This window comes from Amphibalanus amphitrite, unplaced genomic scaffold, assembly GCF_019059575.1.
Source record: "Amphibalanus amphitrite isolate SeventyFive unplaced genomic scaffold, NRLGWU_Aamphi_draft 001330F_arrow, whole genome shotgun sequence".
NCBI classification, from domain to species: Eukaryota; Metazoa; Arthropoda; class Thecostraca; order Balanomorpha; family Balanidae; genus Amphibalanus; species Amphibalanus amphitrite.
Genome location: NW_024882823.1, coordinates 98,427 through 123,929, shown reverse-complemented (window position 1 = coordinate 123,929; position 25,503 = coordinate 98,427). Strand labels below are relative to the sequence as shown.

The 25,503-nt window shown below is 48.3% G+C and overlaps 1 protein-coding gene across 1 annotated transcript in view; it reads left to right on the top strand.

Annotated features, from left to right (window-relative positions):
• Positions 1–25,503, top strand: part of LOC122372210 (uridine diphosphate glucose pyrophosphatase NUDT14-like) — a 110,401-nt gene that overhangs the window by 738 nt on the left and 84,160 nt on the right. The gene's annotated exons all lie outside the window — the stretch shown is intronic.

Below are 25,503 nucleotides of genomic sequence, written 5' to 3'. Positions count from 1 at the left end.
TTCACTTATGACGTCACTCTGACGTCATTTCAAATGGGATTGACACCAAATTTGGACACAACCTTGGCTAGGTATTCAGAAAGATGTGTGCAAAGTTTCGCTTCTCTATCTCTTCGCGTTGCGACGATATCGTCGCAGAAGTAAAGGGGGGCAACTATATGCCCCCCCCAGCGGCCGGCGTGTGGCGCGGAGGCCCAGCGGCCGCCGGGTTAAAAGATTCGGGAGAAAATTTGGGATCGATTGGTATTTTCCGGTGACGATCAGACGTCTAGAAGCTTAGATATTCCCGAAAAACTTGTTAAGCTTGCAAAAATGCTTGTCAGATAACGACTGGAGAATCAATGATATGAGTAATTTACTATAAACTTAATTTAATTAATGATTAATGACCTTACCCTCGTAGTTTGAAAAAGTTAGATCAAAACACTTGTTTATTAATAATTTCGAGCACAGCTCTTCATCAGAATACAAAGCTAAAAATGTCACGATAAAAATCCAATCTTTGACTGCATAACTCATTGCAAAATATTTCCCGCCAAACATTTTTGCGCGCAAATTCTTGAGCAAATAGTACAATCAGGTTCAACCGTTTTCAAGATCTAACACCATGTTTGACCTAAAAATTAAATAAAGTGTTACACATCCAACCAACAAAAATATATCACTTTATAATACCTCGACCAATAATTTGAGGCTATTGCTTACATGCATTGTTAAAAGCTTATTTAAAAAAAAAAAAAACATTCGCAATCAACCTGCCTATCTCTACTGATATCAATATCACGATAGCCTAAGGTCAAATAGCCAACGCTAATATTCTTTTAACATTCATGTCACACCCCATGGTGAAACATCACAAAATCACAATGCGAACAAAAACACACACACAAACACATATTAGCTCATGAGTACGCGCATACATATTCATTATATATATCTTCATGAGTGTCACAAATGTGGCTCATCACATGATCGGCCATGAGGTCACGTTCGAATTGAGGACAGGCTTTCGATTCCTGATAAAGATCGACTCCGCAATCTTTCGATCTGGGTGATCTTTGGCCCTATACAGAATTCTAGCCTCGATGGGGGATGGAGTGAGGCCAATGCCAGGATGGCACTCTGTAAAGTGGTCACCCATAGACGTGTCCTCTTTTCTGTTGGCGATATCCCGGTAATGCTCATTGAACCTCAACCGTATGGGTCTCTTGGTTTCCCCCACATACTCCGTCATGTCACCATTTTCCATACATGCCTTGCATTGTAACGAGTACACAACATTCTTTACAGTACACTGTCCTTCGAAACCACTCTTACAGATGTTGCAGCGGTTTCTGCCTGGACAGAGCGGCTGTGTAAAAGCTGAGCGAACTAAACTTTTTCTGAGTTTGTTTTCATTCCTCCACGCAAGCCTAACGTTAAGTCCCGATCTCTTCACCACATACTTTACTTTGTGTAGCAAGTTCTCATCAATGTACGGCAAAGTCAAAAATCCATCAGATCCCACTTTACTTTTGTTAACGTTCTTGTTTTTCTTAGCTCTGCTCAACCTCACCTCCCGGATCAGCCTTTTTAACAATTTGGGCGAGTACCCGTTCCCCAACAATAAAGAACGAATCTTTTCCACGCTGGCATCTTCCTTACTGCCAGCGTGGAAAAGATTCGTTCTTTATTGTTGGGGAACGGGTACTCGCCCAAATTGTTAAAAAGGCTGATCCGGGAGGTGAGGTTGAGCAGAGCTAAGAAAAACAAGAACGTTAACAAAAGTAAAGTGGGATCTGATGGATTTTTGACTTTGCCGTACATTGATGAGAACTTGCTACACAAAGTAAAGTATGTGGTGAAGAGATCGGGACTTAACGTTAGGCTTGCGTGGAGGAATGAAAACAAACTCAGAAAAAGTTTAGTTCGCTCAGCTTTTACACAGCCGCTCTGTCCAGGCAGAAACCGCTGCAACATCTGTAAGAGTGGTTTCGAAGGACAGTGTACTGTAAAGAATGTTGTGTACTCGTTACAATGCAAGGCATGTATGGAAAATGGTGACATGACGGAGTATGTGGGGGAAACCAAGAGACCCATACGGTTGAGGTTCAATGAGCATTACCGGGATATCGCCAACAGAAAAGAGGACACGCCTATGGGTGACCACTTTACAGAGTGCCATCCTGGCATTGGCCTCACTCCATCCCCCATCGAGGCTAGAATTCTGTATAGGGCCAAAGATCACCCAGATCGAAAGATTGCGGAGTCGATCTTTATCAGGAATCGAAAGCCTGTCCTCAATTCGAACGTGACCTCATGGCCGATCATGTGATGAGCCACATTTGTGACACTCATGAAGATATATATAATGAATATGTATGCGCGTACTCATGAGCTAATATGTGTTTGTGTGTGTGTTTTTGTTCGCATTGTGATTTTGTGATGTTTCACCATGGGGTGTGACATGAATGTTAAAAGAATATTAGCGTTGGCTATTTGACCTTAGGCTATCGTGATATTGATATCAGTAGAGATAGGCAGGTTGATTGCGAATGTTTTTTTTTTTTAAATAAGCTTTTAACAATGCATGTAAGCAATAGCCTCAAATTATTGGTCGAGGTATTATAAAGTGATATATTTTTGTTGGTTGGATGTGTAACACTTTATTTAATTTTTAGGTCAAACATGGTGTTAGATCTTGAAAACGGTTGAACCTGATTGTACTATTTGCTCAAGAATTTGCGCGCAAAAATGTTTGGCGGGAAATATTTTGCAATGAGTTATGCAGTCAAAGATTGGATTTTTATCGTGACATTTTTAGCTTTGTATTCTGATGAAGAGCTGTGCTCGAAATTATTAATAAACAAGTGTTTTGATCTAACTTTTTCAAACTACGAGGGTAAGGTCATTAATCATTAATCAAAATGCTTTAATATGATCCTCGCACAAGCACTGAGAAACTTAAAGAACATTAAACTTAATTTACCTATCGCTTATGTTTCCTTGTAGGTATTAATTAATGTCGATATTAATTCGTTCAAATTCCAAATTTCAAGTGCCTAATGATATTTCATGTATTGTACCTATTTATTCTAACGTCTAATGACGGCCTGCCTACTGTAACGTCTAATGGACGCATCTACAGGGTGTCCCATAAGTTCGTTCTCACCTAAATTTTACGTTTTTAGGCCAGGGCCTCCTCTAAGGATTTTTCACTGGGTGGGCAAAGTTTTCGCTACTCCCCTGCCCAAGGGTGGATCCAGCCACTGTTTTGGGGTTCAACCAATTTCATAACCTGTTACCGGGGGGGGGGGCGGGGGTGAGGCGAAATAAGCAGTGCCGTTATTGGAAATAAGATGATAGTTTGCAAAGTTAACGTTTGTCGTATGTTTTATGGTTAGCAATGCTCGAGGGATTCGTTCCAGAGTTACATGTACAGCCCTCTGCAAACTGCGTGGTAGGTAGGTATTCTTATTCGGTATTCTTGCTATTTTGACAATGCACCAGTTTTTGTGACCTTGTGACCTGACCTCGGGTCACTGGAACCTAAAACTCCAAGGCCAAGTGACAAACAGATGCTCCAAGTCGTGTCTTAAATTTGGTAGTGCTACGTGCTATAGAACTCACGCTATCAACGAAAAACTCTGGCATTCGGTTGCCGCTTAACTGTTAGTCCAATTTCCCCCTGACCTTGTACCGGGTTTGTGACCTGGTGACCTGACCTGAAAAGACTAGAGACCTGAAATTTTCAGGACAAGTGCCAAAAGGCTGCCCCAGAGGGTATGGGAAATTTGAGCGCCGCCGTTTTTACGTTATTTGTGAAAAACCTTAGGGGGGTGCATCAACCCCCCTCATCGGGCGAGGGCTAACTAACATAATACATTGTAGTAAAGGCCAGGGGCGTCGCCACGGATTTTTGAGTGGGGGGTCGGGTTTCTAGTCTTCACCCGATGGGTAGGGGTGATTTTTTGCCACACTTCCCAGTTTTGTGCGTGCGTATGTGTGTGTGTGTGCGCGTGTAACAAATCGGCGCGCAGCGCCGCGAAATTTGGTATAACCTATTAGGTAGGTATACCTACCTACATCACTTGCGTAAAAATTATCACTGGTCACTTAAGGCCAGGTCGCCATGTCAAGTTCAGTTATACATACGGTATACCTCTATCAAACTTTCCCCTCTCGCCATTCTTGTAGCTTTTCTCCCATAACTTCGAAATTTGGTACACTGTATACCTAATGTATGGGGTTATATGTGTCAGCAATTCATGATTCTGAGGATTTACATCTATGATCTGGAGGCAGGTCAAATACGTGACCTCATCATGAGAAAATAATGAGAAATTAGAAAAAGCACGAATGCCTCCTGCTTTGAAAACGTTCGTCAGAAACGCAAAATATCTTTGGAGCCATGACAAATCAGCTCATCATTGCCAGGGACAGGGTGCAACTTATGGCGAGTGATGACTCGAAAGGTCATTAGTGGAAATGTCCATCGAGGGCCACCAGCATTTTTTTTTCTACAACTTTTGACGAAGACGCGGTAGAGCGATGACAGCACCTGGAAGGTGTTCATTGTTCAGCTCAACAACACGGATCCATTCATATGCAGCAGGAGGTCCTTTTTCGATCAGGACATAACGTTGACCTGAGGTCGTTTTAACGTTAATTCTGAATGGTCAAATTTTAACTCATGTGACGCGTCTCAAAAGAGATAAACACGGTGGTGACAAGACAACATATGTAAATACAATACAAATTCACGGAATCTAAAGTTATTGCAAAGCAAATGTTTCGGCAGAATCTGTCCAGTTCGCTGTTTGCCTTCTATGGGCAAAACATAGACCTGAGATGAAATCTGACGCGAATCTAGCGAAAGAGCGTTGAAAGAGCTATCGAATATGTTTTCTGCTTCACTGTAGCCCTTCTATTGGTGGGTTCCTGGGCCCTGTTTCACCGGTGATAGCAGCACGCTGCTTTTACACGTGTCAAATTGGGTTTCCATGGAAACATCAACAGGCCCGTTGCTCCAACACTACCGCAAGTGTGACGTCAGCTCGCGCAATTTGATAGCAGCGTGGTAGCAGCGTCCCGTGAAACACCGCCCCAGTCGCTAACGTATAACGTATACTAAAGTAACGCTGAGGTATGCTTTCGAGCCCTGATCGATCTAGAGGTTTGCAGAAAAAGAGCATGCTGCCCGTGACGAGAGAAAGCCGATGATACCCATTTACAAGGTTTCGGGTCATCTCAGGACTCAGGTCATCGCCAATAAGTAGGGAAACTCGGGACCTGCTAGAACTTTGCGAATGTAAGTTGTGATGGTTTTTCGAGGTTCTGATTACGAATGTTATCTTAGTTTTGAACGAAGATGATGACTCCATGCATTTGGGGTAGATCAGGTCAGGTCAGATCAACCAGTACCTAATAGTGGATGACCACCACCGATTGCTTCCTAACATGTTATACATATGTATAAGCAACACAACTACTTCTTAAATGTTCAGATTGGCGCTAAGTTCAAAATCAGCTCCAAAAACTATCCTATACCTAAATTAACCCGCGCCCGGCTGGGGGTCCTGGATTTCCACGCCCTGCTGGGGGGGGGGGGTTGAACACTCCCCCCTTCTAACTCGGCTCCTGGGCCACGTAGCGATACGCGGAAGGCGGCGTTCGAAAGAGCGTCAAAAATAATGAGGAAATCACTTCGGTCAATTTTTTGGTCAGGTCAAAGGTCAGGTCACCAGAGGTCATTGAATGCAAAATTTCGCCGATTTCCAGGTCGAATGTTGACAATTTCCAAGAAGCTAACGCATAACTCGGGAACCAATAGAGATACAGCGCCGCGGAAAAGCGCATTCGATAGCCCTATTAACGCCCTTTCTGAATAATTTTATTTGACCTAACGTCAACGGTTTTGCCTGCAGGGGGCAAAAACTGCAAAAATAGCCGATTTTTTCGGAAACAGTTTTTCTGCAATAACTTTTGACCCAAGCCTTGTACAAGCTTACTTTTACCGGCATCGTGTTCCTCTCGTCAAGACGCATCGAATGAACTATAACTTGACCTTGAAAGGTCAACTTGAAAATTTGACCTCAGGTCAAGGTCATGACCTGACCGGAAAGGGTCATGTTGCATATCAGTCGATCCGTATCGTCGAGCTGAACACATCTAAGGCGTTTTCATCGCTCTAGCATGCCTCTATCAAAAGTTATTTGCGAAAAACTGTTAGATACCATTCGTGACCTAAGATGACCTCAGGGCATAAACAGGGGTCACGGACATCATTTTCATGTTCAGTGTGTCTAAACCACTTGTAATTCAGTGTTTGGGAGTGTTTATAATGTCTTTCGTCCAAAAGAGGCGCATTTCAATTTTCTCCCATTGACTTATAATGGGGAGGTCGCAAAATTGACCTGACCTTAGGTCATCGACATCAAAATTATGAGAAATACATTTTGTACATGCTATTGCTCTCAGCAATCGCTGAAAGTTTCAAAGCGATCGGTCACTCGGTGTAGCTATGACAGACATTGAAACTTTTTATAAGGTGAGGTCACTTTAAGTGACCTGGTGACCTGACCTTGAATGACCTTGGTCTGAAATTTTCACAACATGTGTAGAATTGATGTATGATAAGGTGTACCAAAAACGGCGGCGCGATATTCGCGAAAAACCACAAGGGGGTGTTCAAACACCCCCCCCCCCCCCCCAGCAGGGCGCGGGTTAAAAGCATGTTATGAAAAATTTGAATCAGGGATATCGATTTATTTTTAAGTAGGTGATTAACTTGAGCGCACCGGAAGTTTCGTTGCAATCGGCTCCTTTTTGCGCGACTTCTTTTCTTTGCGAAAGCCCGAGACGGTCTCATCTGACTCCCTGTCCCCTACTGTCCACAACATGTGCACAGCTAGTTGTGACGGTAGCCATGGGGCTGAGGCTAGTTTGTAGTTTTGTAGTTAGGTACTGATCCGACGAATCGACTGCGACCATTTTTTTAACGATCAGACGAACGCTCGGGGCAGTTTTGGCGCGTCCAATCCTTTGAGGGATAAAAAGGTACTAGAATGGTGGCTACTTAAAAGTATTGTTGTGCTGGTGTTCCCCGCCCACAGCTAATTGAACTTAAGCTAATTGGCTAATTGGCTTTAGGGAGCTCTTGAAGCGATTCTGAATCTGATGTACATATTTGTTGGTGTTGCTGACGCCTGCTTCACTGACATAAAAGCTAAAAAAGCATACTCAACATCGCAAAAAGTGGGGGGTCGACACCCCCATTTTTCAAGAGTGGGGGGGGGTCACGACCCCCCCGACCCCCCCGTCGGCGACGCCCCTGGTAAAGGCTACCCGAACCGGTAATGATTCTTGCTTATTTGTTCAGCTCAGCCGTAATTAGAGATTTAGCTGGCTTTGTCCATGAATAACAATATCGGCAGGGGCGTAGCCAAGGGGGAGGGGCCACGGGGGCAATGGCCCCCTCCCTTGAGCGCAAAACGCGCCATGGGAGAGCCCCTCAGGCCCCGGGATATTTTTTTCAAACACTGGATAAAACGTCTGTTACTCGGAAGAAAATTGATATCGAAGTTTCATTCCTCTGGCCTTCTGATGACCCAATGGGCCCCTGCACTCATCCGATGACCCCCGGTTTTCTGGGGCCCCTGGTCGCCTAGGGGGCCCCGGTCGCTTGAGGGCTAGCCGCCTGGGGGCCTGGTCGCCTGGCCCCTGCCCCCTGGTCGCCTGGAAGAACGTTTGTCACCTGCAGTGGCATAGCCAAGGAGGGGGCCAAAGGGACCATGCCCCCCTGGAAGCCAGGGGTCCTTATTCTATAGGGGCCCCTGGCTGACACAGTGGGCCCTTGGCGACGCAAAGGCCCCTGCGGCAGATCCTTTGACACAGCTGAGTAGTTATACTTTGGCCAAGAGAGCCCCAATTTTAGAGCCTTGGGGCCCTATTGAAACCAGGGGGCCAGTTGGATGGGATGGGTCCAACTAGGGTCCAACGGTGTGTAAACAGAATAAATGCGTTCCGACTGTTGGTCTGACCCTATATCGGTTTGAGGGAGCTCGGATCGGATCCACTGTCGATCTGAGGGACCCCTATCGGTTTGAGGAAGCCCTCAAATGCCCTGAACGGGTCCTTAGTTTGTCTAAGAGAGCCCTCCGTCGGCATGACTGGGCCTCTGCAAGTGCAAGGAGGGCTTTTGTCGGTCTTAGTGGCCCTTAGGCGGCTTATATGACACTCAGACGGCTTACGAGTTACGAGGCTCTCATGCGCTGTAGGGGCCTCTGACGGTCTGAAGAACCCTCATCCGACCTACGGGCCCTCAGACCGCCCTCAAAACCGACTGGCGACTCTATGAAGCTATTCGTGGGCCTATCTAACAGGGGCCCATGGACTGCTTACCCCCTAAGTTCTAATATTTTTGTTAATAAATATTTTTCCCTATTTATTTGGGCCCCCTCCAAAAAATATTGGATGCAACCAGATGGCTTTTTGGATTTTGAGGGGGTTATCTTGGGCCCCTGTGCGTTTGGCCCCCTCCTTGAGGAAATCCTGGCTACGCCCCTGAATATCGGGCAACCATAAAACTTTTTTTGACCTTCAAACAGCATCCAGTTTGCTTAAGACCAGAAAGGTAGTACCGGACGCCCGGCCGGACCAGAATTTTTGCATTTGCTTCTGGGTGGGCAAATCGACGCCACTGGGTGGGCAATTGTGGTGACTGGGTGGGCATTTGCCCACCCAGTGGGTATGTTAGAGGAGGCCCTGTTTTAGGCTCTCTTGCTTAACCCTATTCCTGGCGGGCTCCGCCGGGACAAGAAACTGGCGGGGGGGGGGGGGGGGGCGATTCGGCCCCCCCCCTTCAGATCTCAAAAACTACACATCGCAGTGACAAACGGTAAACGGCATCGGATACGCACGGTCAAGATCTACAATTTTTACTAAGGTCATTTTCAGGTCAGCTCAAAGATGACGTCACAGGGGTCGAAAAAGTCAAAATGGCGGCGCTAGATATGGAGAGAGTTTTTCTCGAATAACTTTCGAATTAGTCAAGATAGGAACAAACTAAGGGCATCATCGTGATCCTCTCGTCAATCCGCATCGAATGATATATATGTTGACCTCGAAAGGTCAAGGTCAAAGGTTGACCTCAGGTCACGTGACCTCGAGGTCATCATGTATATCATTCGATGCGTCTTGACGAGCTGAACACAATGAGACCATCCACGCGTCTGTATCTTGTTCCTGTACGGAGTTATTGGCCAAAAACCTTTGGTGACCTTTGATGACGTCACATGACCTCACAGCTGCCCAACAGCAAAACAGACCTCAAGGTAGTGAAGGTTGATCGTATATGAAGTCATGTATGGTATATGGGGCCATTCCGACCCGTTTTAGTGGTAAAAACAGGGAGTTGATTTTTCCCCCATTGACTTATAATGGGGAGGTCGCGAAACTGACCTGACCTTAGGTCACCGATATCAAAATTCCGAGAGATACAAATTGCACATACTGGTACCCTAACTAAAGCCTGAAGAGAAGAAATTGATCGGTCAAAAGCTCTAGCTCTGGCGTGATTGCAAACTTTTCTGAGGTAGGGTCACCAAACCGCCTCTGGTGACCTGACCTGAGGTCAGATCAACTCAAAATTTTCAGACATGTTGCGTAGAAGCCTTTTAGGAAAAGTCAGAAAATTTGAGCTTCCTAGCTCAACGCGTTTGGGAGAAATAACCAAAAAACCTCAGGGGGGCTCCTGAGGCCCCCCCCCCCGCCAGGAATAGGGTTAAAGGTAGTGTGCCACCTTTGAAAGATTTCCCATTTTATTTTTCCTAGGATAAGAAGCTTCTGTTTTTACCTAATATCGCAAAAAAAAAAATCAAAAATGGGCCTGGAATAGTGCCTTTTTCGCCTAAAAGTTTATCGGTTTTTAGATATGTATAACAACTGTAGTGGGCTCACCTGCAAACAGGCGTCGGGCAACAATCGCGAATGCGGCGCACTTGTGACAATAAGCAAAGGTCATTATAGTGTTACGACCATACGACGTACGGGAATGAGTTATCAGCTGTCTAATCGTAGACAACACAATGTCGAGCCTTAAACTGTAAGCCCGTATTGGTATTGTTTCTTTTATTTGGCTGTCAAACATTATTTATGGTTTGAAATATGATTTTATGTAAAATAATTGATATGAAAAAGCCGTCTTATAAGTTATGACCCCATTTCACCACACGCAAGTGGCAGAAATGACAATGATCAGCTGACGCATTTTTCTTGGCCGAAGTCAGAGCGCGCGGCCCGACGCACCACGCGTATTTGGAAATTCCGACCTCGACGAGCATCAGAAGCCAACTAACAGGCGTGTTCGAAACCGCAGGAGCTGATGATGAACGGGTTTATCGAAACTTGATTGGATGAGCATATCGGTAATAGCGATTTCAGTGTGTGCATTTATTGTTCATAGTGGTGTGAAATGTGGTTGGGGTACGACCGACAACCCGTCGGGGCGAATTTCGCACTGGGGTACTCAAAATTTGAAGAATTTAAGACGTTTCCATGAGTTTTGAAGGTATGGATAAGTTCTAAAAATCCGGTTCTCCTTATCTGGGCCATTAACTCCATACGGTCCAAGAAAGCTGGCACACTACCTTTAAAGGCACGCTGAAGTTGGTTCGTTACTGGGCCTACGTGGTTGCCATGGCTGGTAGAAATATGCTCCACAGTAACTAATTTCTGTAGACAAAATAGTTTTTGCTAGAGAGCCCGTTTCCTACACAGACGGCTAACGCCGCAACATAGAGGTCTCCAATACGGGTACGTCTCGGTATTTAGTCAGCACGTGACCATTCGCGACGATTGAGGGTGATTGAGGCCGAACAGTCTGTAGACAATGTCCATCGCTAACTGGACGCACAGTCAGCAAGTGACACCGATGATTTGTCGGGAGTCAATCATTGCAAGTTTATCCTCTTTTTTTGTCAGCTTTCAGGAGGGAGCCATGTGGCCAAAACTGTGTGGCGCCAAAGTGGCCATCAAAAAGGTCAAAGGGTTAGAAAGTTGGTAAGCAGACTTTTTCAGGATGGATTACCCAGATGGGTGACAGCACGTGATCGCCTGAGGCGGTGGGGGGTAAAAATATTTTCGTCATTTAATGCTCAATTCAATCGCTGCGACTTTTTACAAGACCTTCTTCTCGTCGTTGTTCCTTGCTTTCAACGACTGGTCCCCGAGTGATGACTATCCTCACGCAAGTTAGGATGAATGGAGCTAGCAATTAAGCCCAAAAAACATATCGAAAATGTTACAAAACACTTCTTTTGAAGGAGATGAATTGAATGGTTTTGGAGCCTCACGAAACATGTTTCAGATATGACGCGTAAAATAAACTGACGCACTTTTGTGAACAAAAGTGTGAGCCACAGCTCCGTAAGCACTTGTTGACAAATGAAAATCGTAGGTGCTGCTCGGTCGCCATAGCAACAAGTAAGCGTCACAAACTTCGAACACTATCTGAAAGCGCCAAGTTCGACTACATCGAGGGCGATGGGTAATGGTTGCCAGCTGATTGAATTAATGAAACGCGAATAAATTCAATTTTTGTTTGGGATTGCGAGTAAAATCTGTTTGTTAATTTCAAATATCATTGAATTAGTTTTGTATATAAAATAACTACAAACGCCTCCGTGCAAGGAATAAATCAAGGCTTATGAAAATCGTGAGTAGGGTTGGGAAAAGCAGAAAAAGGATCACGTGACTGGTCCCAACCTTATCTGTAAGAATCTTGGGATTACCAGCTGTCTAAGAGTGTTCTTTCGGGGTACATAACTCAAGGTGACTTAACCCTCGCCCGCACATGGGGGGGGTTGGCCCCCCCAGCTAGTCTTTCTGCTCTGCACTCAACATTTTTAGAGCTAGAAGGCTGATTTTTGGTATAGCTGCTCCTCTATCCTTTCTTGATGTTTACTGAAAATTTCAAGTTTCTGTGATTTTTGGTTTCGGAGATATGACCTTGTTTTTAAGGTCATGTCATGACCCAAATGGCCAATTCTCAACATCTTGCGTTTGCCATGGGCCTTGTGAGCTTTTGACACCTTGATTTCGGCCTTTTTTGCCAATCTTACCTCCCACCTATCATGGAACATGTTGTTCGACGATGTACAGATGTCAAGGTCAGAGTCAAGGTCAACCTATAGGTGGCGCTGGCTACGCAGCGCGGAACCGCTGTGTTTGCTCTGTACTTTTTGTTTATTTTCTTAGTGATATAAGTGCTGGACCTGACCGTTTTTGTGCAAGCATGTTTAGACAGAAGATCTGGACGTGGCTGTGTGCTCTGATCGTGACTGTGATCACCGGTTGTGATATTCTGAGGCCCTCGTCTGGTCCGGGAGGTGCGCCACATTCGCCGCCACTCCGTGGCACGGCCCCGACGGTACCCGTCAGGCCGCCAGCCACAGTGACCTTGAACCAAGCCCTGGGGCGACGGCAGCTGACAGTCGTCAACAGCAGCCCCATCCACAGCACAGAGGGAGCTGGCGACGCGCCTGCCATCTATACGAGACAGACTCTACTACAACTACGAAACTCGCCGCACATTCTCCGGCCACCGAGCGCGGTAACAGCGGTCATGCAGCGGCTCGGCATCGCACGGAAACGGAGAGGCATCAGAGGTGGTAGAAAATCACGGCGGCCGATACCGGTTGTCACGACCGACCGAGTGAACCGTGATCGTCCAGCGCCGCGGAGTAGCATCCTCAGCTGCCCGAGACGGATGACCGTCGCGGAGACGCGCGCCATCTCGCGGCCGCCTCCGACACCGCGTGACGGAATGCTCGTCTGTTATGCGAATGTCCGATCGCTGACGGCCCACTTCGAAGAAGTCACTGCACTTATCGACTGCCAGAAGCCAAGTCTTCTTTTTCTGACGGAGACCTGGCTGACGGACAACGTACTGGACTCTCACCTAGCGTTTAGTGGGTATGTTACAGGCAAAGTGAAAACTCGGGCATTTTGCAAAATGCCTAGGCAATTTGCAAAATGCCTGACCGGCCAGGCATTTTGCAAAATGCCCAGGCAGTTTGCAAACTGCCTGACCCACCAGGCATTTTGCAAACTGCCTGAAATATTTTTCCAGGCATTTTGCAAAATGCCTGACATCAAACTCGCACTAGCGACGATGTATAGGTAAGCATCATTTGTAACTGCCGCTTACAAAAGTTAATCGCTGTCAATGCTTACCAAGGGAGGGGATACTGCGTTCTCCGGGTAGCGCCGCCGAGTTCAGGTCACTGAGCCTCAGCGGCCGTCGGGTGCCGAACACCGGGCGTGGTTTCGTGGGTAAACATGCGCTCGGTACAATGATTGTACTGTTTCTAGGAGCTCTTGGTGGCTTTTTGAAAATACTATGGGTGGATATTAATCAGAAAAGAATACTCTTCCAATTTACGAAAATTTGATTGCTGCACGTTTAGGTACATTATCAATCGTCTCTGCCGGAACAGTTGCCCACCGGGGCAGAATACTGGACATCGCAGCTTTTACACACGGCTACAACTCCGTATATACGAAAGGTACGGAGACGGTGGCTCAAGTCCATTCAGCGTTGGCTCCATGTCGACAGAATTGACGCAATACGTAGGTATACAGAGTGTCACGAACTTGATACGCGGTTGGCGCGGTCTTGTCCCTCCATGCCCCTCCTGAGTGTTGAATGAATGTAATTTGAACGGGTCCGGCACCAGGGCATCTGGACCAGGGCACTCGGCATCTAAATCGGTCATCCCCCGGTATCTGAAGATTTTACCCTGAAGCTGAAGCCGCTCAACCTCAGGCTGCAACCCTGACTTACCGTCATCCATAAGTGATGCAGCTGGATTTCGACAAAACCCACCAAATCTGGACCATTCAGGACTAGAGATTCAGACTTTTCAATGATGAGGCCGTGAGGCGATAGTAGCCGTTTTCACGACGGCCATCTGGTACACATTTGGTTCACATCTGGTGCAGATTAGGTGCATATTTGGTCAAACTGGTTCAGTGTGTCTCTTAGTAGCCATCAGCTAGGGTTGTACTAATTGCTTATATGCCTCCTTTGTCATATTATCAGAGAGCATCATCGGTTAAAACACTGAAATAAATTCATAAAATAAAGATATTTGCTGTAAAAGAGATTATGTGCAGAGTTGGTCAAATTAGGTGCAATCGCCGGATAGCCCGTCGTGAAAACGGCTATTAGAGCTCTTCTTAGTCACTAACCGTCCCGACAAGCCGGCCAACAGCAGCTCAGAGGCGCTGCACCGTCGAGACGGCGAAGCACCCACTGGGCACTGGGGATTCTCATTTGGGGCATGATGGGCTACAGAGGCCTATTTGAGCTTCACCAGGTGCCGCGGGGACAGACCATGTGGCCGCTGATAACTTGTCAGCGAGGTGCTGGAGAACACTGACGCAACTACGATGCAATACATTTCGGGACACAAGTACAACATCCCGAAACAATTTCCTGACACCCTGTATTCGTGAGCGTGGAATGTGTCACATGTGCCCACAACACATGTGAAATGTGTTGTGGGGTCAGGCACAGTGGAACGTTTATGATCAACGCCTGTAGTCAACAAAAACCGTGGAATATATGGAAACCCAGGCATTTTGCAAAATGCCTGGCGGGTCAGGCATTTTGTAAAATGCCTAGGCAGTTTGCAAAATGCCTGGTGGGTCAGGCAGTTTGCAAACTGCCTGGGCATTTTGCAAAATGCCTGGCGTGTCAGGCATTTTGCAAATTGCCTAGGCATTTTGCAAAATGCCCGAGTTTTCACTTTGCCTGTAACAGGTACACGCTGCACCGAGCTGACAGGTCAGCCCCCCGGAAGTCAAGCACTGTAATTCGGGGAGGCGGTGTGGCGATTCTCACCAGTGACGCAGTGAAAACCGAACACATCAACATCCGAGGCACCGACCCGGCCATCGACTCACTCTGGCTGATGGCGACGTACCGTGGAAGGTCGGCCGTGGTAGGGGTGCTGTACCGGCCACCTGACAGCCCGCTGACACGGTTCATCAACAGCCTTCACGATCAGCTACTAGCGGCGTCAGCCACCGGCAGGCCGCTGTTTCTGTTCGGTGACATGAACATTGACGTGTCAAGACCGGACTCGAGCGGGGTGGCGGCATACAGTGCCATGCTGAGCGAGCTGAACCTCCGTCAGCTGGTTCGGGAACCCACTCACCTGCGGCCGACGCCAACCACACTCGACCACATCATCACCAACCAAGCGGACATCCAGTCATCGGTCCGTGTCCTACCTGAGGCCATCGGCGACCATCAGCCGGTCACCTGCGCCATCAACCTGCCGAAGATTCGTCTCAAGCCAGAGTACCGAGAGACTCGGCGCTGGGACCGCGCCGACTGGAGCGCCATCTGCCTCGACCTGCTGCTCGTAGACTGGGAGCCGATGCATCACGCCGTCGGCGCCGACAGCAAGCTGGAGGAGTTCATGGTCATCTGGGACGCCATCATGGACCGGCACTGCCCGATGACACGGACAAGAACGGCGCAGCTCGGCTGCCCATGGCTCCGAGACAACATCGAGCTCCGCGCTCTGATGGAGGAGCGTGACGTCGCGCGGGAGGACTGGCTGCAGTACGGCACAGAGGACGACCACGCTACCTATCGTCAACTCCGTAACCGCGTCAAAAGTGAGCTGGCTCGCGCACGGAAGGAGTTTCTCTGTGACCAGCTGGCACACCGTGACCACCGTGGCTTCTGGAAGCGGCTGAAGCAGTTCACCGTCCGATCGAACACAGCTGGAGGGACGGACTCTTCTGTGCTCGGGCCCGAGCAGGGGGGCGTATTCAATGAGTATTTCTCGTCAGTGGGGGCTCGGGTTGCTGGAGAGCTTCGCTCTGGTATGGGTGCTGAGTCCGCCGTCGAACAGCGAATGCCGCGCCCTGTTAGAGTCTGTTCATCTGCGTTTGTACTGAAACCTGTCACGCTGCCCGAACTATCAGCTACTGTGCGACAAATGAGTAGCTCAGCAGTGGTAGGACTAGATGGTGTGCCCATGTATGCTGTTAGACAGTGTTTTGCAGTCATTGGACCGAAGCTGCTGCACGTGATCAATGCGTCGATAGTGAGTGGGATGTTCCCCTCGATGTGGAAGACGGCGCTGGTCGTGCCGCTCCATAAGTCCGGTGACGTCACCGTGGCTGGTAATTTTCGTCCTATCTCTCTTTTGTCCGTTCTGTCCAAGGTCACTGAGAGGGTCGTGTGTAACCAGCTTACGGCTTACCTGCAGGATCACAGCATCATGTCCGACGCACAATATGCATACCGACGCGGCCGTGGCGTGGAGGACGCCCTGATCGACGCTGTCGAGTGGATGTCAAAAAACATCGATTCTGGTCGCTTGATATCGATCACAGCTCTGGACCTCAGCAAAGCATTCGACAGCGTCGATCATGGCGTCCTCCTCAGTAAGATGGGTTGGTATGGCATTCCATCACATTGGTTTGCCAGCTACCTCGGAGACCGGAAGCAGATGGTTCGTGGCGGTACCTCAGTGCTGCCTGTATCCTGTGGGGTCCCCCAGGGATCCATCCTGGGTCCTGTTCTCTTCTGTCTTTTAGTTAACGAAGCTCAAAATTTTCTTCCTCATGGACGGCTCATCAGCTATGCCGATGACACCCAGTTGTTTGACTGTTCTTCAAAGGACAGGGACAGTATGGCATCTCTCAAGAACCGCCTTGAAGAGTCCATCATGTCCATCCAAAAGTGGCTTGCAGTGAACTCGTTGAAAATGAACCCTACAAAAACCGAGTTTACTCTCATAGGCACGAGACAGGCCGTGAGAGAAAACGCAACTTTCTACTTCGAGATGTCTGGCCATCAGTTCAAGCCGTCCGAGCACATCAAGGTTCTAGGCGTAGTCATCGACCAGTGCCTCAGATGGGACAGTCACGTGACTCGCGTGGTACGCCGATGCACAGCAACCCTTATATCTCTTTACCGGTTCCGTCGCCATTTTTCAACTGCAGCTCTACTCACCATCATTCGTGCTCACGTTTTCAGTCACATTCTGTTCTGCTTACCCGTCTGGGCAAGTGCCTCTGGTGAGCAACGGAAGCGCATACAAAAAGTAATCAATTTCGCGGCCCGTGTGGTGACTGGCACGCGAAAAACTGAGCATATCGCCCCTGTCTTGCGGTCTCTGGGCTGGCAGAACATCGAAGGCATGATTTTCGAGCGGGACTGTATCAAGGTGTTTAACGCGCTCAATGACCAGTATGCTCCAAACACGATGCGCAGCATGTTCACGCGGAGACGGGAAACGTCGCTTCGTGATACCCGTCTCGCTCGATCAGAGCAGCTCGCGCTGCCAAGGGTACGGCTGAGCACCACTCAACGTGTCTTCTCTTACCGAGCCGCGACAGCGTGGAACACGCTCCCGCCTACTGTAACACAGTGCACTTCGAGAGGGCAGTTCATGGTCAGGTTGGGAGAGGTGCAACAGAGTGGAAACAGTGCTTAGGTGTGTGATATATGTAGGTATGATTTATCATCGAGTGTTTATCTAGAACGCCTCAGTTTGTCTTATTGTGTGTATGTGCAGTGTGCATTTATTGTATGACGCAAACTTCCGAACAGCTGTGCGCGCACGGATGGAGTTTAATATACCATACCATACCATACCATAACATAACCTAGGTCATTTAAAATAATTGCGTTTTAGGCAAGCTGAATTTACTTTTTATGAAGTCTTTTGACTGCATTTTTGGTAAAAGCTTCTCAGATCATGATTTCATGTAATATGGACACAAAAACAATCGGTGCACACATCAGTATACACACAGACACACACACAGACATACAAACACATATAATTGACCTTGACCTAGCTTGACCTGAAATGACCTCAGCAGCAAAAATCTGGTCGGGTAGTGTGACAAAGAGGTTCTAGCTGGCTTGGCACCAGAAAACAGCATCGTCATCGGTGTATGATAAGCAGTGCACTTGATATCCAACGGTGACCCAAATCAGCAACATTTTTTAGTTTGACTTGACCTGGAAGGTCAATGACTGACCTGAGAAGGTAAAACTGGGTATCATTGGATTCGTCTCTTCCCAAAGAATCTTTTTGGTCTTACCGCTAAGCTCTATCTCCAACAGGAACGAAATGGCGCTGGGGGGGGGGGGGGGTGGCAACCACCATGTGCGTTCTAGGATGGGAAAATGGCATGTGCGGGCGAGGGTTAAGCTTTGCTTACCGGAGGGCTCAAAACAGTCAAAAACGTCTTAAAATGGCCAAACATGAGTTTCGTTATGCCTAAGGCTAAAAAAAAACTAAAGGGCTGAGGACATCAACCAGGTCATCTGGACTAACTAGTCCACGTTCGAGATGAAACACCCGTCCAAACCCGAAAACAACCCCATAAGGGCGAAGGAGGAGGCCTCCGTTTCGTCCCGTTATGTTCCTATGCGAAAGGCCAAGGTCACGGTATTGTGGGGTTATAGGCGTCCAGAGGCTGACCAGGTTGCGATTGGTGTCCCAGAAACAGCTTTGGGAAGCATAATGCTTTTCCAAGAACATCTAGGAGGAGTTTCAACCCTCAAGCTGAACTCGAACCGCGAGCATGAACACATTTATAGAGGAGAAAATGGCATCCGAGAGGTCGTAACTAGGCCCATCTTCAGGCAAGACAGTGCCTCAGTGCACAGGTCAAGCAAAGCTTAAAAGCTTACAATACAATACAATACAATTCAATACAAAAAGCGGTGCAAGGAGACTGTGGCAGGCGTTTGTGGCAAGACCACATGCCAGGCACTTCATCGGATCAAAATTTCATAAAATTTGTTGGTTATGCTGAAAATTAGGCTCGTCGAAGCGTAGCGCTGTTCCAGCCTCGAGGAGCTCACGACGCATGTCAAGTCAGTCTGGATTAACTTTAAGCTTGCTATGCAGCCAAACATGCCGGTTGGCATGCTGCAGCATGTGTTCATGTGTTTGCCTATTAAATGGGGAGCACATTGAGGGGTCACAAATATATCAAGACGCAACGTACTCTGTTTCACATGCAAATATAACGTAAGAACAAACTTATGAGACACAATGTACGGCAAGCGCTAACGGGTGCTTAATCCGAATTCTGTAATGTGATTTGCTTGTAACTTTCTCAACGGTATTGATCGTTGGGGCCTTAATCCTTCCCAAAAGTTGAGCACAGATGGCTGTGCTGGATCCCTTTGCTTTTCCCCTTTATTCAGCGTTAAAACTGTGGCTTTACCGTCCCTCTTATTAAAGTTATCTAACTTTTTGTAGATTCGTAAGGTTAGACACGACGCGCGTGGCGATATCCCTCTGGCGGCCGCCGGCGGAACTACCGCGCACGGCGGCTCTGGCCGGCCGACTGCGCAGGTGGCAGCACCTGCCGCGACTGGGCATTTACGGGCCGGCCAGCCGCCGGCTGCCGGGATCTCCGGAACGGCGGTATCCACGCTCATTTTCGCACGGGCATTCAGCGGCGGCTTGTCGATTTTTCGAGTGTCGGCTGCCGATCTCCCGAGAGCCGGCCACCTGTCAGCCGCCGCTCGGCTCTGTGTTAACCCTCGCCCGTATTGGTGTTTTTCCAGGCGCGAACGTATAAGGGGGGGGGGTCCGTTGGACCCCCCCCCTTGCCGTTTCGCCCCTGATCGAGCTAGAGCTTCGCGAAAAAAACGAGCGTGTTGCCCGTGACGAGAGGAAGCCGATGATACCTAATTTTAAGGTCCTAGGTCATTGGTTGACCTTGCAGGTCAGGTCAATGGCCCCAAAGGCGGGAAAATGGGGACCTGTTAGAACGTCGTAAAGTGTGGCTGCTATGGGGTTTTTCGGGGTGCTGATCATGAATATCATGTTAGTTTTGATCACAGATGATGTCTTCATGTACTTAGGCCAGGTCGGGTCAGGTCAGGTCAGGTCAACCAGTAAGGGTATTCGTAGTAGGTGGCAACCGCCTCTGACAGCTTCGTAACATGTTACGAAGGCACCAAAACTACTTCGTAAATGTTCATATGGTTGCTAAATTCGAATTCAGCTCCAAAAACTGGCCTAGAAACATGTAAAACTCGAAAAAGTGAACCGAGGTCATCAAAGGTCAATGACCTGACCTGACCTTCAGGTGACCTTGACACCCACCCTAATGCATGGGGGCAACATCATATCACATGTTTGAACGCTTGAAACCACGAAAAGACTGCAAACGCGCGGCTAATGCGAGCCGACATACGCCGAATCGCGATTCCAGCCAAACATGGTCTCGAAAAGTAGGTCACAGGTCAAAGGTCATTTGGGTCAGGGTCATGAAATTTTCAGGGTAGGTGTGAAATTAATGAACGCGAGGGTACTGAAAGTTTCGTCGCGATCGGTCGCTTTTTACGCGAGTTATTCGCGAAAAACCATGGGGGGGGTCCGTTCGACCCCCCCTATACGGGCGAGGGTTAACCCTCGCCGGACCTATTGGTTTTCTACATACGCGCCGGCCGAGGGGGAGAGGGGCGGGTACGACCCCCCCTCGCCGTTTCGCCCCTGGTGGAGCTAGCGCGTCGCGGAAAAAACGAGCGTGTGCGCCGTTACGAGACGCAGAGATTGGTACCCGATTTTAAGGTCCTAGGTCAACCGGTGACCTCTGAGGTCAGGTCAAGTGACCCATGGTACGGTTCAGTTTTTGGTGAATAACTTCGCAAAAAAACGACCGCAGAGCGCCGATTTTGGCAGCATCGTGTTCGCCTCGCTCAGGCGCGTCGAATGATGTACTTTTTGTTCGGGTCAGATCAACTTGGGGTGTTGACCTCAGGTCAAGGTCAGGTCAGCACCCCCAGGTCACGAAGTTGGTCGAAAGAGGTCATGTCGCATATCATTCGATTCGGCAGGTCGTCCTGAGTCCATTGGTTGCTTCCGCGACTCGCTAGCTCAATTTGATCAAGAGTTATTGACGAAAAACTAATATGACCTTGATGACGTCATAAATGACGTCACGCAAGGTCAACATTGCGAAAGTGACGCATCTTACCTTGCATGGAGTGCATCAAATCACGATTCTGTGCGTTTGAGATAGTTGGAGATCGTTCCCGGCGCCAGAATAGCAGTTTTCATTTTTCCCCATTGACTTGTAATGGTGAGGTCACGAAAATGACCTGGCCTCATATGACCTTTAGGAAAAATCCGAGATATGCAAGTTGTGAGACTCATAATGGATACCTGATCCTGCAAGTTTCATTTCCCTGTGACATCTCCTCTGGCAGTGAGGGCGTTGCGAAGTTGCGACATCTGAAGACCGTGCAGAGGTTCATTTATGACGTCATAGGTCAGTGACCTGACCTGACCCAAAAATGCGGTTGGTGTCAAAAGATCCGGCTTGAATCAAAGGTCAGGTATGCTAAGTTTCAGCTCTCTATCGCCAGCGTGTTCGGAGCTATCGCGAAAAAACCCTATGGGGGGGGGCGGCACCCGCTCCCCCCCTCGGCCGGCGAGGGTTAACCCGCGCCCCGCTGGGGGGGGGCAGAATCTGCCCCCCTCCCGTTTTTCGCCAATAACTTCTAAACGCGTTAAGCCAGCGACGTCAAACTTACGGTACCTTATCATACATCAATTTGACACGTTCCCTGAAAATTTGAGCGAAATCCGTCGGATTTTTTTTTGAGAAATTGACGTTTTAGTGACGTCATGTTCGCCATTTTCGCCTCAAAGACGGCAAAATTTCAAACGCTGCTAACATCTTCAGTTTTAAAGGAATCAAGACGTAACAAAAAAGGTTTTACGTGATTCTACTTTGTCTATCAAATGGCTATCTCGTTTTTTTTTGAAAATTTTGGATTTTGGCCCAAATTTGTTTAAAAAAAACTGACTTTTTTGGGAAAATAATTATAAAATCCAAAATTTTGAGTGTATCGAACAAAACCGCAGTATATGTCAGAGAAGTGGTCTATGTGCACCTACATACCAATTTTTAAAAGAATCGGTTCAAAAATGTGGGAGTTATTCAAAATTTTATGACGTCACGACACACAAAATTTTTGATTTTTTTTTTTGGAAGTTCTAGACCTCGCACGGAAATAAAATTAGCACCATTCGATTCGCCGTGAAAACTGCATCAGATAGACACCTTTTTAGGCCTTAACAACCAACTTCAAAATTTGACCTCACTTGACCTGACCTTGACCTGACCTCGACCTGAAATTCATCCAGAGGTGGTCCATATCACTTATTGAGTGTGCCTATTGAATTCTATGAGTAAAATGACCCATAAAACATGTGTCGCACATGCCCTTTTCAATATTTTGTTTTTGGTGACCTGACCTGACCTGACCTTGACCTTGACCTTTGAATGACATTGTTTGCAACGAATATTGTCTTGGTAGTCTAAGAACACGTCTTGGGCAATCAGTATCAGTCCATTCTTCGGCAACTACGGTGCAAGGCCGATACTGTAGAAACTTGCATTTTGTACCCTTGACCTGACCTTGACTTGACCTCTGACCTACTTAAGCAAAAAAAATTGGGCTCTTAAGATCCGCCTTGTTGAGAGCTTTCGATTGCCGTTTTCCTCGTCTTTCTACGATCATCGGTTCGGATGTTAGACAGGGGGACAGAATCTGCCCCCCCCCCCCAGCAGGGCGCGTATGGCTGAATAGCCCAGCGGGGCGCGGGTTAAAGTGACCATCCCACCTTGACATTAGTTTTGAGTTGAGATAGCCATATTGGTGGCTATGGCCTGAAAATACCGGTTTGGGCACTCACAACATCGAAAAATGCTTTAATTCGGAGATATGGAATTTCAAACTTGCAGTTTTTGGATTCTAAGGGGCTAATGCATTGGAATGCCCCCTTAGAATTTGTGACGTCAGCGGAGATCTAACGATTTTTAACTCTTTTACTAAAACGTTTGGTAGCACGCGGTGGTATATGCTGCTTTGCGCGCAACAAATGCCGCACTTTCGAATAAAGTCGCTAGGAAGTAGGAACAGCGGGTCCCAAAGAGAAACAAAAGTAAAAGTCTAATATCTTGAAAACCGGTGAATATTTTTCGATGAAATTTGGTAGATATTCGTTTTCACTCTTTCGGAACCGAGCGACATCACTTTCATGCCAATTCATTAACTTTTTTGAAGGTGGGGGGTCCCTTTAAGCATATAGGGACGGCGAATTTCTCCGGAATGGAGGGACCGCCATCGAGTCTGTCACGTAAATCAGCCGCATTCCTGTGTGGCGCGCAATGCTGAAGAGATATGTGTGCACGCAGATACCTCGCAGGCCCTAACAGGAAAAGTTCGCTGCAAAAACTGAGCACTTCAAAAAAACCCGCAATCCTACTCAAATGAATAACTAAACTGTAAACAAGATATCTTGCGCTCGCTCCGCGTCGTTTTGGCCATAAAAAAAAGATTCGGGAGAAAATTTGGGATCGATTGGTGTTCCTCCCGTGTTAATCGGACGTCTAGAAGCTTCGATATTCGCGAAAAACTTGCCAGATAACGACTCGAGAATCAATGAAATGAATAATTTACTATGAAATTAACTTACCTATTACCATTATTTCCTTGTTTATTTATTAAGATATTATCTCGTGCACACTGGCGGATCCAGGCTTGCGTTTGGGGGGGGGGGGGGCAACTCATGCAGGAGCCAAACCTAGGGTACCCCCAAATCCTGTTTTCTCATCGAATTTAGGCCACTTATTTTTCGTCACAGCCCTGACACTATGAATATTTTTTTCAGCTAAAAAGAAAAATATGTAAATGGTAGCCCACCCGACCCATGCCTTTATATTACTTTGTAAACACTTACCATTGCTTTTGTCGACCAGTTAACCCTCTTCGAGTCAGTGCTTGGGTCCCTTTTCGGGCCGGGAGGTGGTAAAACACCCCCTGGTTAACTCGGCTCCTGGGCCACGCACTGATTGAACTCTGTTTCATTATCGTTTGGGGGAGGGGGCAAACGGGCCACTTTAGGCCTCTGGGAAGGGGGCATGACCCTAAATGCCCCCCCCCCTGGATCTGCCAGTGTAAGAGACCATTGGAGCTGCAGTTGGGTACCTCAGACGTCAGGGTACGCCCTCAGATGTATAGGACTCGCATGGAGACCTCTTATGCTATAGTGGACTGAAAGGACCCAAAGGAGCCTGTCTAGGGCTCCCGGAGATAGACGTGGGCCCTCAGGAGACCGCCAGAGCCCCCAATGAGGGATAAGTGAGGGATACCAAGTGCCTTCAATTGCATATTGCATAAGCCATAACGCAATATATTATGTTGCGATATATAACAAATCAATATATTATGTATCAGTGGCAGATCCAAGGGGGGCCACATGGGTCATGACCCCCCTTGGTGCCCGGGGGCACCACAGGCCTGTCAGGGGCACCACCGGCCTAGCAGGGGCACCACCAGCCCGCCAGGGGCACCACAGGCCTAGCAAGGGCACCACGGGCCTGTGAGGGGCCCCACAGGCTTGTCAGGGGCACCCCAGGTCTGTCAGGGACACCAGAGACCTGCCAGGGGCGCCGCCGGCCTCGCAGGGGCACCATGGGCCTGTCAGGGGCACCAGAGGCCTAGCAGGGGTACCACAGGCCTTACAGGGGCACCACCGGCCTTGCAGGGGCACCTTGGGCCTGTCAGGGGCACCACAGTCCTGTCAGGGCCCAGGGGCACCAGCGGCCTAGCAGGGGCACCACAGGCCTGCCAGGGGCACCACCGGTCTAGCAGGGGCACCACCGGCCTCGCAGGGGCACCATGGGCCTGTCAGGGGCCCCACCGGCCTCGCAGGGGCACCACCGGCCTCGCAGGCATCACGGCATCACGCAGGGGCACCTTGGGCCTGTCGGGGGCATCACGGGCCTGTTGGGGGCACTTTAGGCTTGTCAGGGGCACCACAGTCCTGTCAGATCCCAGGGGCAACAGCAGTCTAGCAGGGGCACCCTAGGCCCGCCAGAGGCACCGCCTAGCAAGGGCACCACGGGCCTGTCAGGGGCACCTCAGGCTCCCGTGCCCCCCCCCCCCCCGGATCCGCCAGTGATGCCACACCACGCGAATGGCGAAACACCGCCAACTACCAGCTGCCGCGCCATAAACACGTGCCAACAAGTCTTTTTTTGAAGGTCGACTCCGCTCGCGCAACTTTTGACTGACCCTAACTGCTACCATATTGCTTCCATATTATGCTGTGGAAAGCTTTACTTCACCAAGTGGCTAAAAACCTCCATCAAGGTATATTTTCTTGGCAATTTTTCTGACGTTTTGAGGGGGGGGGGGCCAAACAGGCCACTTTAGGGGCATTCCACGTCAAATCGAACAAAAATCGGCTGTTTTGCACCTTACCATCAGCGATTTCATTATAAATTTGTGAGCGAGTTCCTGTGTCGCCCCGGACATTACATTGATGTTTTTTGCACATTCTGACCACAGCCCTTCTAAATATAGGGCATCAAATTTTTACAAAATGTTGCATCTTTATATTTTTGAACGACCATAACTTTGGTTGTACTTGTTTGATTTGAATG